This window comes from Marmota monax, unplaced genomic scaffold (assembly GCF_021218885.2).
Source record: "Marmota monax isolate L192 unplaced genomic scaffold, Marmota_monax_Labrador192_F-V1.1 WCK01_AAM20220418_F8-fsc00118, whole genome shotgun sequence".
Taxonomy (NCBI): Eukaryota; Metazoa; Chordata; class Mammalia; order Rodentia; family Sciuridae; genus Marmota; species Marmota monax.
The window spans coordinates 1,026,253-1,044,931 of record NW_026695231.1 but is presented as its reverse complement, the minus strand read 5'-3'; the positions used below and the strand labels follow the sequence as shown (position 1 = coordinate 1,044,931).

Sequence of the window (18,679 nt, the reverse complement as noted above, 5' to 3'; positions counted from 1 at the left end):
GGGTGCTCTGTCACTTTCTCTGGGGAAAGCCAATCACCATGCTGTGGGGCAATTCCTGGGAGAGGTCCACAGGGGAAGGATTTGAGGCTGGCCAGCTCCACATGAATGAACTTGGGAACAGATCCGAGGTTTGCAGACAGTCCAGTGAATGAGTTGGGAAGGGCATCCTTCCCCAGTCAAGCCTTGAGGTGTCTGTGGCCCCAAGCTTGACTGCACCCTTGTGAAAGGTGTTGAGCCAGAACGACCCAAGGAAGCAGCACCTAGATTCCTGACCCACCGGAGATAATAAATGTTTGTTGTGTTCACCTGCTAAATCTGGGGTGATCTGCAACAGTAGAACACTAATGCAAGTGATGTGACAGAATTCTAGGAAGAAGACAATGGGATTATTTCATGGCCTGTCTTCCTTTACCCCAAGTTCAAACCCCAGCACTTAAAAACAAAAAATGTGGCCTAGAGTAGGGAGGAAAGCCTGCCACCGCTCTATTCCACATGCAGCTTGAGGACCTTTCTTCCATGTCAGCTTTTTAAAACCTCTGCCCACACCCTCAGAAAAGCCCTAGATTCTTCCAGGCAAACAACTGCAGAATAAAAGACTGTTCAGTGCAAAATAAAAGTTCCCAAAGCTACCCTCCTTTCCTATGGGACTTCGTTTGGAATGAATAACACACAACTGCCTGCTCACTTGCCAGGAGTACATGCTAGGCGCTGTGTCCATTGTGAATACAGCTGCTTCCGAGACACTGATAGGGGCAGAAGTTGGCAAAACTGCCCTTTGTTGCCAGTCCTCTCTGGGCCTGATATTTTTCCAAAAACTTCTACCTTGGTCAAAATTATTTGAAAGCCACAAACTAGCAAAGCTTACTCAAGAAGAAATGGAACTCTTGTGCATTGCTTATAGCAATGCAAAATTTTAAACTACTTTGAAGCATTTGGAAGCTTCTTGTCAAATTAAATACACACTTACTATATGACCCATCAGTCCCAAAACTTTGTACATGCATTGACTTGTACATGAATTTTCATGGCATTTTTATTCATTATGTTCAAAACCTTGGTGAGAGAGATGTCCCCAGTTGGTAAACAGATAAAAATTTGTTTATTCATTAAAAAGAATAGCATGAATATATAAAAAGCAGTAAACTATTGCTATGTACAACAACATGCATGAATCTCAAAAGCATTGTGCTAAATGAAAGATGTCAGGCACAAAGAGTAAGGAATGACTCCATTTATATGCAATTATAGAAAAGGCAAAACTACAGTGACAGGAAACAGATGGGTTATTGCCAAGAAAGAATTAACCACAAACTGGCAAAAGAGTACTTATTTGGATTATGGAAATATTCTACATGATCACTGTAGTGAGAGTTATACAATTGCATACAATTTGCCAAATGTTATTGCATTATACACTGAGAAGTGTTGAATTTTATCATATGCCTCAGTGAAACAGGATTTTTTTAATAGCAACAATTTTCTCTCTTTTAAAAGAGTTGGAACGATGTGAGAATAATACAAGTCCATATTCTTTGATTATAAAATAATAATTCAGTGGAACAAGTGAACCACTGAAGAAATAATAATGAAACTTGATCTGGGATGTAGAAGATTGTCTTAAGAAATTCTCCCAAAATAAAGAACCTAAAGACAAAAATACTAGTACTTGAGAAAGAAATGACAGAAATCATGGGAGATGGAGCCAAGAAAATTAATATCAGTATGAAAAAATGTTCAGAAGAAAAGAGTAGAGGGTGAGAGAAAACTAATAATCAAAAAACTAATAGATGAAAAGTTTCCACATTGGAGAAAGACCTAATCCTTCACATTGAAATTATTTGCCAAGTATCAGAGGGAGTAGAGAAATGATCCATAGTTTAAAATGTGTGAAACCCTAAGAATTAAAGAACATATATTGTTTGATTTCCAGATAATTTAATTTTCATTTAAAAAAAATTCAGCTGGGTGCAGTGGCTCACACATGTAATCTCAGTAGCTGTGGAGGCTGAGGCAGGGGGATTATGAGTTCAAAGTCAGCCTCAGCAATTTAGCAAGGCTCTAAGCAATTTAGCAATATCCCGTCTCCAAATAAAACACAAAAAAGGGCTGGGAATGTGGCTCAGTGGTTGACCACCTCTAGTTCTATCCTCAGTACTAATAAACAAACAAACAAACCCAGACTATCATTAAATTCTCACTAACAACACTAAGAAGGAAAAGGGTAAAAAAAGATATTTATATGTAATTCTTAAATAAAAAGTCTGCCACAGAATTCTCTACTTGGTATAGCAAACATTTCTGTGTGGGTACTGTATTAGGCTGCTTTCTGTCACTGTGACAAAATGCCTGAGATAAACGACTTAAAGGGAGGAAAGATTTATTTTGGCTCATGGTTTCAAAAGTTTCAATTCATCGACACTTGGCCTTGTTGCTTTGGGCCTAAACATCATTGCAAAGCTTCACACCTCATGGCTGCCAGGAAGCAGAAAGAGAAAGAAAGGGGGTGAAAGGGGCTAGGCATAAAGTATACTCTTCTAGGGTATGCTCCCAATAACCTATTCCCTCCAACTATGCTCCATTTCCTAAAGCTTCCACCCCTTCCCAATAGCCCATTAAGCTATGAAACTATAAATGGATTAATCCATTCATGAAGTCAGATCCCTTATGATTCAGTCACCTTTCAAAGACCCCAATTCTGAGCATTGCTATGTTGGAGACTCAGCATTCAACACATGAACTTTGGAAGGATATTTAAGACCCAAACCATAACGAGTACAAAGAAAGGAAATTCTTGACATAAATATTCAGAAGTCCACCATTATATCTCTTTCTTAAAAAAAAAAAAAAAAAAACTGGCAAATGGAATGTACATTCAAATGAAGACTTCATGACAGAAGAAGACCTGTGCACAAATTAATTGTGATCAATGAAACCAGGAATAATTACTCCTAAACGGGTGTTGGTGGTATGGCCATGAAAAAAAGAGGAGGTGACATTTAAAAAATAATAGGTATCAATTTGGGAATAAGAAGTCAAATGTTTTATGATAATCCAAAGAGATAAATGGAAGTGTGGTTATCTAAGAGGATCATTTAAATTCATGAAACTAGTGATGAAACATGTATTTTTTAAAAAAAAAATGTTTATTAAAATTGTAACGATTCTCACTGGTAGAATACAATCAAGATGTTAGAATTCCAAATGGCTTCACACAAGGGAGGAGAGGAGAAAACAACAAAGAGGCATCATTCCAGCAAAGCTAGGGAAAGGGAAAGAAGAATGTGAGAAAGCACAGGATAAACAGCCCGGGAACAATAAAGGGCAGGAGCAAAGCCAAACGCATAACACTTATCCCCAAAGCACCGAGCTGAGTGGGTTAAACTCCCTTATCTGAAGACAAAGGTTCTCAAGTGAGATGGAGAAACATAAAAAAACCAAAGCAAAATTCACTTGAAAATGAAATGACACCAGAAACAAAAGAAATAAATGTACCTGTGATTTTTACAGGTAAAAGTTTTTGCTCCACTACAAACACAAAATATAATAGGTTTAATTACGTGTATAAGGCTAAGAGTTAGCCGTGAAATCAATTCACCATTTCCATGGGCCAAAAGTGAAATTAAAATCACTGCAAAGTTGGAGAGTGAAACCGAAAACTTGTACTTTATCAATTCAAGAGAAGCATTAGAGAGAGAGAGAGAGAGAGAGAGAGAGAGAGAGAAGGAAAAAATGGTAAACAGGGGTGGGAAAGGGAGGGAAAGGGAGGGGGCAGGGGATTAGCAAGGATGGTGGAATGTGATGGACATCATTATCCAAAGTACATGTATGAAGACACAAATTGGTGTGAATATTCTTTATATATGAGAGAGATATGAAAAGTTGTGCTATATATGTGTAATAAGAATTGTAATGCATTCCACTGTCATTTATTTTTTAAAAGTCAATTAAAAATGGTGAACAGGAAAATAAAAAAGATGGTAGATATAATCCATAATTTATTTGTAATCATAGCAGATTTAAATAGATTAAATGAGCCTGTTTAAGATAGAAGCCTCAAAATGATTTTTTAAATTAGTCACAAAAAAATCCATTTGTTATTTTGTTTAAAAGATCCAAACCAAAATAACATGTTTGAAAAAAAAAAAAAAACAGGAGATGGCCAAGTGTGGTGGCACATACCTGTAATCCCAGAGACTCGGAAGGCTATGGCAGGAGGATTGCAAGTTCAAGGCAAGCCTTAGCAACCTAGTGAGGCCCGAAGCAACTTAGCAAGGTCCTGAGAATGTGACTCAGTGGTGAAGCATCCCTGGGTTCAATGCTGGTCTCAAAAAAAAAAATTTTTTTTTAATGAGATAAAGGAAGATACACTAGACAAACAGTAACCAAATAAAGCTGATTTGATGTGAGCATCACCAGGTGAAATTGGACTTCAGGTGAAAAACCCTCATAGAACGAATGAGAAACACCAGCACATTGAAATAATAACCTAGAAATTAGGTTTACCATCAGGATTCCTGTATAAAGGGTGAAACTTTAAAACTGGTTCTGGTCCACCTTTTTTTTTAAGACTTTACTTTCGAGAACAACCCTTTGTTTTGGCAGGTGATGCCTAGCTTACATTGCTGCACTCACCAAAAGCTCAATGTAAATATCTCAGTATGATTCAAAGACCTGCATTTCTTTTTTTTTTTTAGACATTTTATTTTATTTTTTAACATATGTATTTGGTATTTTTATTTATTTATTTATTTTTGTTGATTTTATTTTTCTAAATACACAACAACAGTGGAATGCATTACAATCCTTATTACACATATAGAGCACAATTTTTCGTATCTCTGTATATATACGTATGTTCACGCCAATTTATGCCATTATACATGTATTTTTTTGCATTACAATTCTTAATACCATATATACCACAATTTTTCATATCTCTGTTTGTATATAAGATATGTTGACACCTAATTCAAATCTTCATACATGTACTTCATTTCTATCTACATTTTCTCTTCTTTTCATGGAACATTTACCATTGACTCTATTCTAGCTATTGTTTTCAAAGGACTGACATCATGTAACCCAGTTTTACTTAATCTTCAGGGAAAGAAAATTTTATACAATGCGTTTAAAGAAAAATAAAATTAGAGCAAGACCTTCCTATTTGTTGTATTATATGAGACTAATGTAGCCTTGATGATGCAAATACAAAATGACAAGCCAAAAAGTAAAGCAGACTTATTTCATGAATGAATAAAGAGAAGAAACCAAACAAAATTTAGTAAGTTGAATCCAGCAGTATATTAAAATATGTCATTTTCAAAAAAAAGAATTTATTCCAGAGATGCAAGGATGGTTTAGCATCAAACCCTTCTTAAAAAAAAACTACCTATATTAACAGCTTGAAGATAAAAAATGCATATGACTAACTCAACACATATAGAATTTGAATAGCATTTAGCACTATACACAAAAGGCTATTAGCTAGCTAGAAATCAAAAAGAATTTCCTTAATGTGAACAAACATATCTTCCAAAAAAGCTACTTGATACATGATATTGAGTAGTAGGAGATGGAGTTAAGAGATGTCTTTTTTCCTGATTTTAAGGGAAACGCACTTAAAATTTTTACTGTTAAGTTTACCATTACATATGATATGTGCTATAATTTTTGGTCAGTCAGTACCCTTTATCAGATCAAGGAAATTACCACCTCCCTCATTTATAAGAGTTTTTATTCTGATATTACATTTTAGCCAAAACAATAAGACAAGAATAAAACAAAATTATCATTATCTGCAAATAAACTACCAGAATTGATAAGAAATTTGATAAGCACATAAAAATGAAAAGCATTTAAACATAGGTGATAATCAATTGAAAAATGTAATAGTAGCTATAAAAATGCAAAGTATCTTAACAAAATATCACTACCAAAGTTAATCTAACAAACTATATGTAAAACTTTATGAGGAAAATGCATTAAATGTTACTAAAGAACATAAAAAGAAATCCTGAATAAATAGCAAGATAAAAATTATCATAGATAGAAAAACTCAATACCATAAAATGTTTCTCTATAAATTATTCTGTAAATTCAATGTAATTCCAATCAAAATACCAAGAGAATGTTTCTAGGGTATTTTAGCACTATTCTGAAATGTATGAAGAATAGTAAAAGTAGACAAATATCCAAGATAATTCAGAAAAGGAAAAATGAGCAAGAGGATTTGTTCTATGAAAAATCAAAATTTTTTATAAAGTTATAAATAAGGGGGACCAGAGTGGCATAGAGATAGACAAGAAATCAGTGGAACAAATTTGAAACACCAGAAACAGACATGATAAAATACAGGAAAAAAAATAGCAGCACTTCAAACATCTCACAGCATTTGTGTAAATTGGCATAACCCTAGTGAAAAGAAATTTGGCAATATTCTAGGACAGCTAAAAAATAAACGTGCACATCCCATAACAGAGAAACTCTACTTCTAGTCTCACATACTAGAGAAACTCTCACAAACAAATGAGACATTGAAGATTTGTTCATAAGGAAAAAAGTTAGAAATAAGTGAAATGTGCAATCCAGAGAAGGAATATCAAAATATGATATATTCGTGTTAAAGAATACTCCACATCAGTTAAAATAAATGAGTAAATCCATACTTATTAACATGGACAGATCTCTGAAAAACCTAGATAGACTGTAAGAAAAGGCCTTGAAATGTAGTGTATGGTATGAGATTTTTTTAAGTCATTGTTAAAAGCACAAATTTATTACATACTCTTTGCAAATGCATTTAGTATATACATAAAAATCTGCTCTGTACAGACCCCTAAATTCATGATAATTTTTCTTTCGAGGAGGGAAAGCATTGGACCAAAAAGGGAAATAGAGGAGATTTAAACTTTATATTTGATGTCTTATCTCTTTAAAAACAAATCTGCCACAGACTAGGAGAAAATATTTATAAAGGACATATCTGATATAGGTGTCTTATCCAAAATATACAAAGAGCTCTTAAAACTTAACAATAAGAAAACAACTCAATGTAAAAAGGGCAAAAGAGCTGAACCCCTAATCAAAGGAAGTACACAGATGGTAAATAAGCATATGAAAAGATGTTCAGCATCATGCATCTTTAGGGATTTGCAAATTAAAACAATGAGATACCGCTGCACACCTATGTAGCCAAAATCCAAAGCACTGAGAACACCAAATGCTGCCAAAATGTGAAGCAACAGGAACTATCATTCATTGCTGATGGGAATGCAAAATGGTACAGTCACTTTGGAAGACAGTTGGCAATTTCTTTAAAAAACTAAACATATTCTTACTATAGGATCCAGTAAGTGTGGTTTTTTTTATATTTACCCAAATGAGTTGAAACTTTATATTCATACAAAAACATGCACATGAATATTTATAACAAATTACTTATAGTTGCCCGTATTTGGAAGCAACCAAGATGTTCTTCAGCAGGGGAATAGACAAACTATGGTACATCCAGACGATGGAATATTATCAAGCCCTGTTTTAGTCAGCCTTTTCACTGCTGTGACTAAAAGGATCTGACCAGAACACTTTTAGGGAAGTAAAAGTTTATTTGGGGGCTCACGGTTTCAGAGGTCTCTATCCATACACAGCAGACTCTCTATTCCTCTGGGACTCAGGGTGAGGAGGGACATCATGGTGGAAGAGTGTGGCAGAGGGAAGCAGCTCACAGGATGATCAGAAAGCAGAGAGAGAGAGAGAGAGAGGTCTCCACTCAACAGATAAAATATATACTCCAAAGCCATGCCTCCAATACCCATCTCCTCCAGCCACACCCCACCACTTCAGTTACCACTCAGTTAATCCCTCTCTGGGGATTAATTCACTGATTGGGTTAAAATTCTCACAACCCAATCATTTCTCCTCTGAACCTTCTTGCATAGTTTCACACGTGAGCTTTTAGGGGACAACTCACATCCAAACCATAACAAGCCCTAAACAGGAATTTGCTGTCCAACCATGAACAAGCAACAGATGCATATTACTAACTGAAAGAAGACAATCTGAAAAGGCTAAATATTGTATGATTCCAAGTATATGACATTATGAAGAAAGCAAAACTAGGGAGATAGTAAAAAGATCAGTGGTTTCCAGAAACCAAGAGATTTTTAGGGTAGCGAAACTACCCTGTATGATACTGTAATTGTGTATTCATATCATCACACATTTGTGCAGATCTATAGAATGTACAACACCAAGAGTAAATCCTAACAGAAATTAGGGACTTTAATTAATAATATGTCAATGTTCGTCCACTGATTGTGACAAATGTACCCCACTGGTGACAGGGGAGACTGTAGGGGAGGGGGAGAGAGATATGGGAAATCCCTGGATTTTTCCACTTTCCATTCTTTTGCTGTGAACCTGAAACATCTCTAAAAATAAAATATATTTCACTTTAAAGATTTGAATTACATATGAAAAATGTTAGGCATTTGTTCATTTTGGCTGGTGGTTTTCTTTTTGTAGACTTTTAATTTTCAAATAAAATATTTCGAAGAAAAATTGGTCAGAAATATCAACAACTGTAAATTTAGAAAAATAATGATTGATATTTAATAGTGGTAAGAAGCAAAATTCACAAAGAAGATATAATCATCATAGACACTTGTACTTCTAAAAAGTCAGGAATTTATGAAGTAAAATCTATTAAAGCATAAAGAAACACTGAGAAAACCACCACAATAGTGGGAAACATTAACTTTTATTTTAAAAAAAATCAATAGATAAAATAGATTAAAAAAATAAATACATAACAGATTTGAAGATCATCATCATAAACCCAATTTAATAGAGTCTGAACTTCATAATAGAAAACAGAATACTTATACTTTTCAAATATCCTTGGAACACTTTTTAAAATTGATTATATATTAGACTGCAAATAAAACTCAAAATAACTTAAAGATAAAAATAGAGCTGACCTGGTGTCTTTTCCCTAATTAGATCACAGTAGGAACAGGTCAGGCAGCCAAAGAAGGTCCCCCCTTACCAAGCTCAGCCCAACACTGGGATCTTAATTCAGGAGCAAAGTCTCCCCACCTCTCCTATGGTAACAGAGATGCCAGAGTAACTGTGTTCCTCTTCGGATATAATCTTTCCTCAGAAGAAATAAAAAATAAGAGTTCAGTGGAGGAAAGCTATAGTCTAAATTTTTTCTGACCTAATTTGCTTAAGTGCTAACCCTCTCTTTCACCCAAGCCTGAACCCTACCTTTTAGGACAACGGATATGGATTCTCTGTAGAACCTTGACTGGTTAAATTTCCCTTTAAATTAGTTGGACTTGGTGGAATGAAAGAAACAAACAGGGAAAGAACACAAGAGGTGATTCGAGAGAGAGAAGGGTGAGATATTGGTGAATCTCAAATGCCCAAGGGAAGCCCTAGGTGCAAAGCACATTCCTCAGGCTTCCCAAATGAAATTTCTCTCTGGCTGATTTAACACATGTCAGCTGGGCTTGCTCACCATTACAAGCAGTCCGTGTTCGGGTTTCAATGGCCATGTGTAAAACGGCAGAATGGGCTAGGTCTGCACCCTCCCCATAAACCTGAGTCAGAGATAAATAGAAAGATTTATAAAGGGGAGGTACAATTCTTCAGCTACATTGGTTTAAAGATGGTGAAATAAATGAGTTAAATTGTTCACTCAAGGTGTTTCATGAAGCAGATCTAATGTGCAGTTTTGTGATCTGATGTGACTTTAACTTCTCAGTAAATCAAAAAAGCTTAACAAATATTAAGATGGCAAAGATGACCTGTGTGGGACAGATTTTGATCTTTCATTCATTATCGTTTAAGAAACCAAGGGCTCCAGAAGAAAGCAGCCAGCCAGCAGGTCATGTGACCAAGAGAAAGCACAGAGCGGGTAGAAAAGGCCAAGCCACTGCCAAGAGCCTCCCAGTGACACTGGTCTCTCCAGTCCTCCAGGAAGGATGCCTGAGATTTATGACCAGGGAAGTTCCAGAAAGTCAAGTCCACCCTTTGCTGGGTGTTTCCCAAGGACATCTGTTTCAGCTCCCGACACCCCCTCAAAACAGACCAGTTCATTGAAGTTGCCAAATACAAAGTATGGTGACCCTCTTTGGGGCAATGATGTGGGTGTTACCCTGGGCCCTCCCAAATCAACTGGGAAAACACCATGTGGGAGAAGTTTCCCCAAGTATGCAATTTTATAAAATTGGTTTAGAAGCAGGGTGCCATGGTGCATGCTTGTAATCCCAGCAACTCAGGAAGCTGAGTCAGGAGGATCTCAAGTTCAAAACTAGCCTCAGCAACTTAGCAAGGCCCTGTCTCAGAATAAAAATAAATAAATAAATAAGGCTAGGGGCTGGGATTGCGGCTTAGCGGTAGAGCGCTTGCCTAACACGTTCGAGGCCCTGGTTTTGATCCTCAGCACCATAAAAATAAATAAATAAATATATAAAATAAATAAATAGGGCTAGAGATGTGGTTCAGTAGTTAAACACCCTTGGGTTCCATGCCCGTTACCAAAACAATCAAATAAGTAAAAAATAAAAATAAATTGACTTAGAAGACCCCGAATTATCAAGCTTTTTCATCTGAAGAGGGTAAACCACTAGGAAGACAAAAGCCAGAGGCTCCACCCTTTTTATCTTACATATACCAAAACAATCCTGGAGGCTGGAGTTGGTCATTTGCCCATGGAATAATTGGAACCTCCAAATCTGAGAGTTGGAAAGACTTAGCAGTCATCTAGTCCTGGAGACTCAAGTAGTGACTGGTGGAAGCTGGACCATTCTGGCCTTGTGGGCCTCAGAGACCATCAAAGCAATTGAGGAAAAAACACAAGCAGAGATGAGGTTCCGGGGTTCCTTGCTTATTCTTGCAAAACAGCTCTACCAGCACATTAGTTTACCTATTGTAATTACACATAGGTTTTGTGGAGAAAGAAAGTCTGCCTCTGCTTATTTTACCGATGACGAAAGTGAGGTCTAGGAGAGAACAGCAGGGCACAGTACATAACCCAGCTATAAGAGTTTCAATGCTATAGGAAGAAAGAAGACCCATTGGCCAGGAGGTCCCAAGGTCCCTTCAGTAAATATACCTTTCCAAGGGGAGATGAGAAAAGTCTGGGCCTCCAAGGTGAATGGATGAGTAAACTTGAAAAATGGTACCCAAACTTGGGAGTGGTGAAATGGGAGCCATGGCAGAAATGTTTTCCAAGTCAAAGGCACCACACATCTGCCTCTCAGATCTCTATTGTGCAGGGGTCATGGGTTCATCTGGGATGATGTGGATCTGTGTTTCCCCCAGGGCCCATTTAATAAAATGTCCAGGCAGAGACCTCTCCTCCAGCCACTCCCCTTGTCTGCACAAAGACTTAGAGTCAATGCTGAGAACACTCCCAATTGCTCCTCTTTAGTTTCTGGGAGGCCATGACAGGAGACATTCTTGGTAACAAGGCTTAGAGGTCTCAGTGTTTCTCAGAGCCCAGGAAAACACTTTCTCATGTATCCAGCGTTTTGCCTTGCCTGTGTTAAAGAGAGAGAATGCAGAAAGAAATGAGTTGTGAAGGTTTATATTGAACTTTGTCCTGATAGATAACCAAAATGACTGGCTTGTTTTTTTTTTAATTTTGAATTTTTAAAGGTATTAGTCTCCATTATGACTTGCCCGGGAGTCCATAATAGCCTCATTTTATTAGATCCAAATTTCCTATTTAGACAAAAGAGCCTAAGAGCCTCTTCAGAACAAGTAAATAATATGCATTTTCCAAAGTAATTTGCAGACACAAACACATATGCACGCTGCTCAGATTACCAATAGGACAAAATCACCCAGAAGAAGATGATGGTGTTTTATAATTTTAAAACTAAATGTTTTTGCACCCAAACAGAAATACCTACTGTGTCCAGGAAAGGTCCCTCGGTGTGCTGAATAAATTGCACCTCATTTTTATCTCCTCCTGTACACAGTTTCTGATGGCTTTAAAAAGGCAGCTGGGAGAACACCATCTTCAAACCTGTACACCACTTTCAAGAATAGATTTCCCTGTCTCTCTCCCACTTCCACAATCAGCCAGATGAAATAGCCTCGTGCCCATTCTCAGACATCACTTTTGCAAAGGAATTAGAGCACCAGCTTACCACAAGCTTCAGGTCCCTTCTGCTGGCTGTCTCCAGGCTCAGCTCAGTTGGGAACTGGGATCTGGGCCAAGAAGAGCCCAGCTAACCGCTGACATCCACTCAGCACCCACAGGCAGACCAATAGGAGTAGTAGATTTGTCTATCCTAAGCCCAGTAACAGTAGGGCTAAAATTAGTCATCCAGAGGCCTGAGGACAGACTAGTGGAAGCAAAAATGGAGGCTGGGAGAGGGAGGGGAAAGACCAACTATGGAGAAGCAGCCTGGGCATCTCCTAACTCCCCCTAGAGGAGGGAGTGGGAAGTACTGGATTCTTCTATAGGGGCTGCATGGCAGCTGCCTCTGACCCTCAGGACAGACTCGGGGTCAGTGACTCTCTGCTGTCCACTCAGGCAGAGTCACCTCCCCACTAAAAAACCCTTTCCACTCCTATCTGTTAAATCCTATCAGTTTAATTCTTCAAACTTCTACCTTCCTTATAGAAACTTCTCTAAATTAATTTGGGAAGATTGAAGTTGTTTAATCATAGTCTAAAACAGTTAAAAATGGAGCTGATGATGCAAGTCCAGGTGGCACATAGAATGACGTGTGAATGTTTGCACATATCCCAAGATTGTTGGCACTTGGGTGGTGGGGAGGACATATCTTTCAGGGTTAGTATTTATTCCTACTTCTTTCCCAATAAATCAATTGAATTCAATTTTCTTCCTAGGAATTTGCTTAAAGCAAAAGTAATGACCCTCTTCACAAATTCCCTACAAGAAGTTTATTATTTTTACCAAAACAAACAAATGGAGAAGGGTACTGAATTGCAATGCCCAACAGACAGTCATGGTGACACAATTGATATCATGGACCACATAATCCCACTCCACCCCACCCCATTTACATAAGAAAGAAAGAGAGGCAGGGTCAAGGGGAAGGGGAAGTGATTTCATGACTTATGTGTTTTATTGGGGTCAGTTTTATGGTTAATGCAAAACCAAAAGGACCTTGGACACTAATTGGCGATAGAGGATATTGTACCAAGTGTTGGTCTTTGTGTTAATAATGGATAAAAGAAGGCTGAGGTCTGAGCCAGAGGAGAAGCTTATTTGGCATTGACTTTTGTCATTGCCACTAAATGTTGTCACAAGTAGACAAGGTAAGCTGGGTTAATTGTAACATTGCTCATGTTTCTTTGTTCTAACAAGAGCCACTTTTCCTGCTACAAAGGTAAGACAGGTGTTCCATCCAAGGCATTTAAAATGGCAGGTGCCAGATTCTAAAGACACCTCCTAAAGCAGAGCTCATTCAGATGGTCCCAGGAACACCAGCATGAATTGCTGCACTGATTATCTTGAAAGAGATAACATTCAAGAGGATGTAAAATTTCTAATATATCCTCCAAGAAGACAATCATGGAACCTTGGAGCCATACCTTGATATAGATAAAACTACTTCTAGTTGAATGTATTGTGATTTCTCCAGAATGGACATCCTTTATACTTTCCTAGAAAGCTCTTCTGTTTTCTCCATTACTCTGTGTGTTCCTCTAGGAAAGGAGTCAGAATTATTCTTTCTAGAAACACCTCAATGCATGCCAACCACAGAGCACAGAAGTCTCCTATGCATGTGCTCCAGACAAATTTTTGAAGTTTTATGGTGCTTTCCAGCTCTTGATCTTGGTCCTGTTTCCATCTCGTGAAGACATGCACTCACAGAACCAAACACTTTAAAAGCTGATTGAAGATAAAGACACCCACTTACAAACATCAAACACCACTGATTTCCCAAAGCCTCACAAGCTCCATCAGAAGGCCGAGAGAGTCACAATGGCGATTTAATGATGAGACTCTTCCAGGTGCTTTCAGATTAATATGGTCCAATGTAATGTCAGGCTAGGAAGAATAAAGGTTAATTTATTCTATTAGTCCCAATTGTCATAAGAATTTTACCCAACAATATGGTTCATTACATGCTGAATCTAACAATTATGTTCACCATAATAGAAATTATTCAGACAGATATGATCTGAATAGTTGTGATTTATTAATTTAGACACAAATTTAATTAGCGATTGATTTCCATTGTGTCTCTCTCTGAACATAAGTTTTGTGGAAAAGCATCCTGGAAAGAAAATATCAACTAAGAAATATCAGGTAACAATAACTAAGCAACAAGTCCACTTTTGAAATGCTATTTTGTCTTTCCCCTGAAACAGTAACAACAAAACTCATTCCAGGCAGCTTGAAGAGGTGGTTATTTTCCTTCCATCTGAGACACTCCTCCTGATCGCAGAGGTAATGATACCCCAGTGAGTTATACAGCTGTGCTGGTGCAGATGTGCTCTCATAAAAATGTGAGAGCCCCCATTCTTCTTGATCCATTGGAAAACCATCTCCAGCTTTAGGTCCACTGGTCCTGCTGCAGCTCCCAACTCTGGTCCGTGCCCTCACCACCTCCATGAGTCTCTGATAACCAATACTTGGAACCAAAGTTTTGCTTTAATTTTTGGTATCAAACATAAAAGAATGGTCATATAATTTTTTTAAACGAGGCAAAGAAATAGAAATAGAGAGGAACACTTTGTTTTTAAAAGATGAAAATGGAATTTCCAATCAGTAGTCCTCTGATCAGTTCCCTATATCCAACTTTATTCCCACTCCAACTACACCTGATAGTCTGGTAGCAACTTTTCATTTAGAGAAAAATGAAACATTTTGTCTTTCATGATTCTCAGAGTGGGATAGGAGAATGACAGGGTAGGAAAGACGAATGAGGATGGAGAGAAGAATTGGAATTGATATTTTCCTTCCATTCCTCATTTCTCCTTGCACTAGCCTTAGCCCTGTTTCCTCCTCTCTTTGTTTCATGTCTTGAATGATCAAAGATCCTTAACTATATTCCTTTTAAAAATAAGTATATTAATAACAGAAGTGGACATTTGGAATTCTGGACTTAAATGTTCATATATACAACTTTTGGTGATTTTCCAGTGAAAGAAAGGAGGGCTTATTACAGTTGGATCAGGAATTTTCCCCAAAGTCCCAATGTAGCAAGGTTCAGAAGTGGAACTTTTAGGCAATGATTGGATCTGAGAGTTCTGATATCATCAGTGGATTAATCCATTTGATAAAATAATTCATCAAATGGATTAATCCACTGAGAACTGAATGGACTCCTAGGAGTTGAGACCTAGTTGGAAGAAGTAAGTCACTGGGGTGTGCCTGGAAGGGTTTATCTTGTCCCTAGCCCTTTCCCTCCTCACTGCACCCCACACACACACTCTTCCTCCCTCCAGCTGCCCTGAGTTGAGTAGCTTTCCACCCCACTCTCTTCCACCATGATAGTCTGCCTTATCTCAGGCCTAGAGCAATGAAGTCCACTGACCATGGACTGAGACCTCTGAAAACATGAACCAAAATAAACTTTTCCATGGACTGAGACCTCTGAAAACAGGAGCCAAAATAAATAACCCAAGTTGTTCTTGTTAGGTACTTTGGTCATAGTGACACAAAACTAACTAACACAGAGTCTCTTGGTAAAATGGCCAGTTCTAGGTCTGGGGCTGGAAATATGCAAGATGATACCAGAAAGTGTGGTCAGACCAGGCAATAAGGAAGACAATGCGCCTTGTTGAAAAGAAGGCAAGTGTCAAGTTAAAGGGGCAACCGCAAAATGTTGGAACAACTTTCTTCAAATACACCAAATCCATTATAAGTCCATTATTTCCTAAATGATACCAAAACAAACAATCCCACCTTTGGTCACCACTAGAGAACAAAGAAAATCTACTCAATATTCTGCAAAGTGGCACAGAAGGGAGAAAATGAAGCATTTACCTGCCCTTTCTGTGCAAACTTTACCTCAAAGTAAACAAATGGTTGATGAGGGGCATTTCTTTTGATGAAAGTATTCCAGCTGACAAAGGAAGAATAGTAAAATTTGAATATTGCCATTTTATAACCCTAATTAATAATGAATCTAGGCAATGATCTTCAATGGTAACCTACACTTGGGAAGATGACCAGGCATTATGTACAGTGGCTGTACAGCACTCAACCATGAAGTATCCTTTTGAAAACACAGAATCTGGTCAAGCCACTAGACTAATTACCAGTTTGCAGGACATACTGGAGGTAGATGAACACACACAGTGTGTTTAATGATTTTTCATGCAGCAAAATTCAGAATGCAGAAAGCTTTATAGGAAAAATCACCTGCTTTTCTTTTAACCCATACATTGCAAGGAAAAAAGCAATAGCAAGAGAAATGGGGAAACCAACAGACTGAAAGAGACTTGGAGTTTCTATGGACAAAGTATGACATGCAGACCTTGTTGGGGCCCTCTTTCAAACCAGCCAACCTAAAAATGTATTGTGAAATAATCAGAAAAATTAGAACACTGACTGGATATTTGGCGATAGGAAAGAATTTTTATTTTTAGACATGATAATGGTAATGTAGTGGGTTTTATTAATCAAAGAGTTACTGTCTTACACAGACACACATGTACTCATATACTTACTGGTGAAATGATATAATGCAGGAAATGAAATGATATAATGCTTAAGTGAGAAAAGTTGGACATACTGACAAAGGCCTCGCTCTGGGGTCCTCCGGTCATGACAAGGAAGGATTAGCACCTATGGACAGGGGCTCCTTTTTATGTACACTCTAGGCAGATGGCTTGTCCCACCCATGTGATGCCTGGGATTGGCTTCAAAATCATCCACAAATAAGGGAGGGATTGGTATATGGGCATATAAATGAGAGAACATGTGAAACTTTCTATAATTTAAAAAAAACACAATTTAAAAAAATCTTTAAAATTGACCATGCTGGGGTTTTCCTTTTTAATGTTAAGTAAATAGTAACTTTTGAAATAACTGTGACAGTAATTACTGTTTTCAGGTTTACTATCACTCAGCACTAAACTGTGAGCTCTTTCACATCAGAATTTATTCAGCTTTGGTGGATTGATGCAAAAAAGGCAGCACACATCTTTCTGATCCTGGCTCTGTGCTAGGAGCTAGAGATGACATGAACAAGAGAGGACCTACCTACAGGACCCTTATAGTCCAGGACTAAGACAAAAAGAATCAAACTAGCACCAAAAAAAAAAAAAGGATTTCCAACATAGAAAATCATAAAAGGGGATGTTTTAGGAAGGGAACAAAGGAAGGTCTCTGAGGTGGTGCTACTGATAGACAGTAAGGGCTTCCTGCCCAATAAACATAGAAGTCAATATCATAGCATCAGGGTTTTTTTGCAAGAAGAAAAAGCTTTACTGCACCAGTGACCATCAAGGATGTCAGGGGATATACTCAGATCATCTGTTATTAGCGGAGGAATTTTTAGGAGGGGAGAGGAAAGGGACTGATTGTAAGTTGAATAATGAGAAAGAGGAGCTCTGGGGTTCTTTTGCACAGGTGTAGACAGCCATCCAGCCATCGTGCCTCTTCCTAGGGTGCATGTTTCTTTGGTGAGAAAGAGTTGTCATGTCCTGCTTGGGGGATTCTGAGCTTGAGACATCAAAAGGTCGTTGACCCGATGAACTGGCTTCTTCTGCACATAGTCATTCTTGAAAAGCTGGTTCCAAACAAATGCTTGAATGGATTCTGGAGGCTTCTCCTGAAAGACAACTTAAGCACTTTGTTATTTAAGGGATTTATGTCCAGATGTATCCAGGTCTCAGGCCATTTCACTGATGAGGCTGAGAGCTAAAGGAAGGGGAAGAGTCTGCCACCAGTGGGGTGATGGAGAACTCCAGGCAGAGATGCAGGAATCAAGCACACAAAGGCTCATGGTCCACAAACACCTGACATGTTGAAGAAAACAGGAGAGGAGGGTAGGGCAGGCAGGATCAGAAGAGGCTGACCCAGACAGGAGCTAGCCCATTTCAGCCTTTAAAGGAAGAATAAGGTGTTTGCCTGTTTTGTTTTTCATCTTATATTCACTAAAGATTGAAGGGTGCATAGTAAATTAGAATATGGATCTACATTAGCTCTTATATTCAGAAAGTTGCTCTGTTAGAACCCCAGACACAGGTTTTTAATGGATTAATTCATAAATTCGTGTTAGCCACAGTTCTGTTGACTTCGTAATGCTATTTACTTCAGGAGACCTATTAAAACTGGTCTACTTAACTCCTTCCCTGCTTCAGCACAGGTTTGGCAGAGAATAAAGTATGGACGAATCTGAGAGTTCTTCATTCTTTTCCAGAGCTTGAAGTGAGTTTCAAGGTGGAATTAATCAAGTCTGGCAGGACCACAAATTGGACATAGCCTCTTAGTTCCAGCAGCATGAAGTCTTCTCAGTTTGGCTTCGTCGTTTGGTTTGAAATAAGTTTTTGGAATGTCAAACATTCTCATATTCAAAGGTAAGTATATATGTATATTGCAAAGCCAAATTAGAATATCTTTTGGATTATCTGCCATTTTCTATTACTCATGATACAGTGCCCCTCATTTAGTGCCTATGATCAAGAATTAACATTATACCTCAAATGCAAATGAGTGGGAAAGGTAACAGAGGGG

The 18,679-nt window shown here is 37.9% G+C and overlaps 1 long non-coding RNA gene across 1 annotated transcript; it reads right to left on the bottom strand.

Moving 5' to 3' along the window:
* Positions 1 to 8,432: 8,432 nt before the first annotated feature.
* LOC131423943 (uncharacterized) lies at positions 8,433 to 12,273 on the bottom strand. The gene is made up of 2 exons (XR_009226159.1): positions 11,922 to 12,273; positions 8,433 to 11,546 (listed from the first exon to the last, which is right to left on the bottom strand). It is a non-coding gene; the product is annotated as an uncharacterized LOC131423943 (long non-coding RNA).
* Positions 12,274 to 18,679: the final 6,406 nt, after the last annotated feature.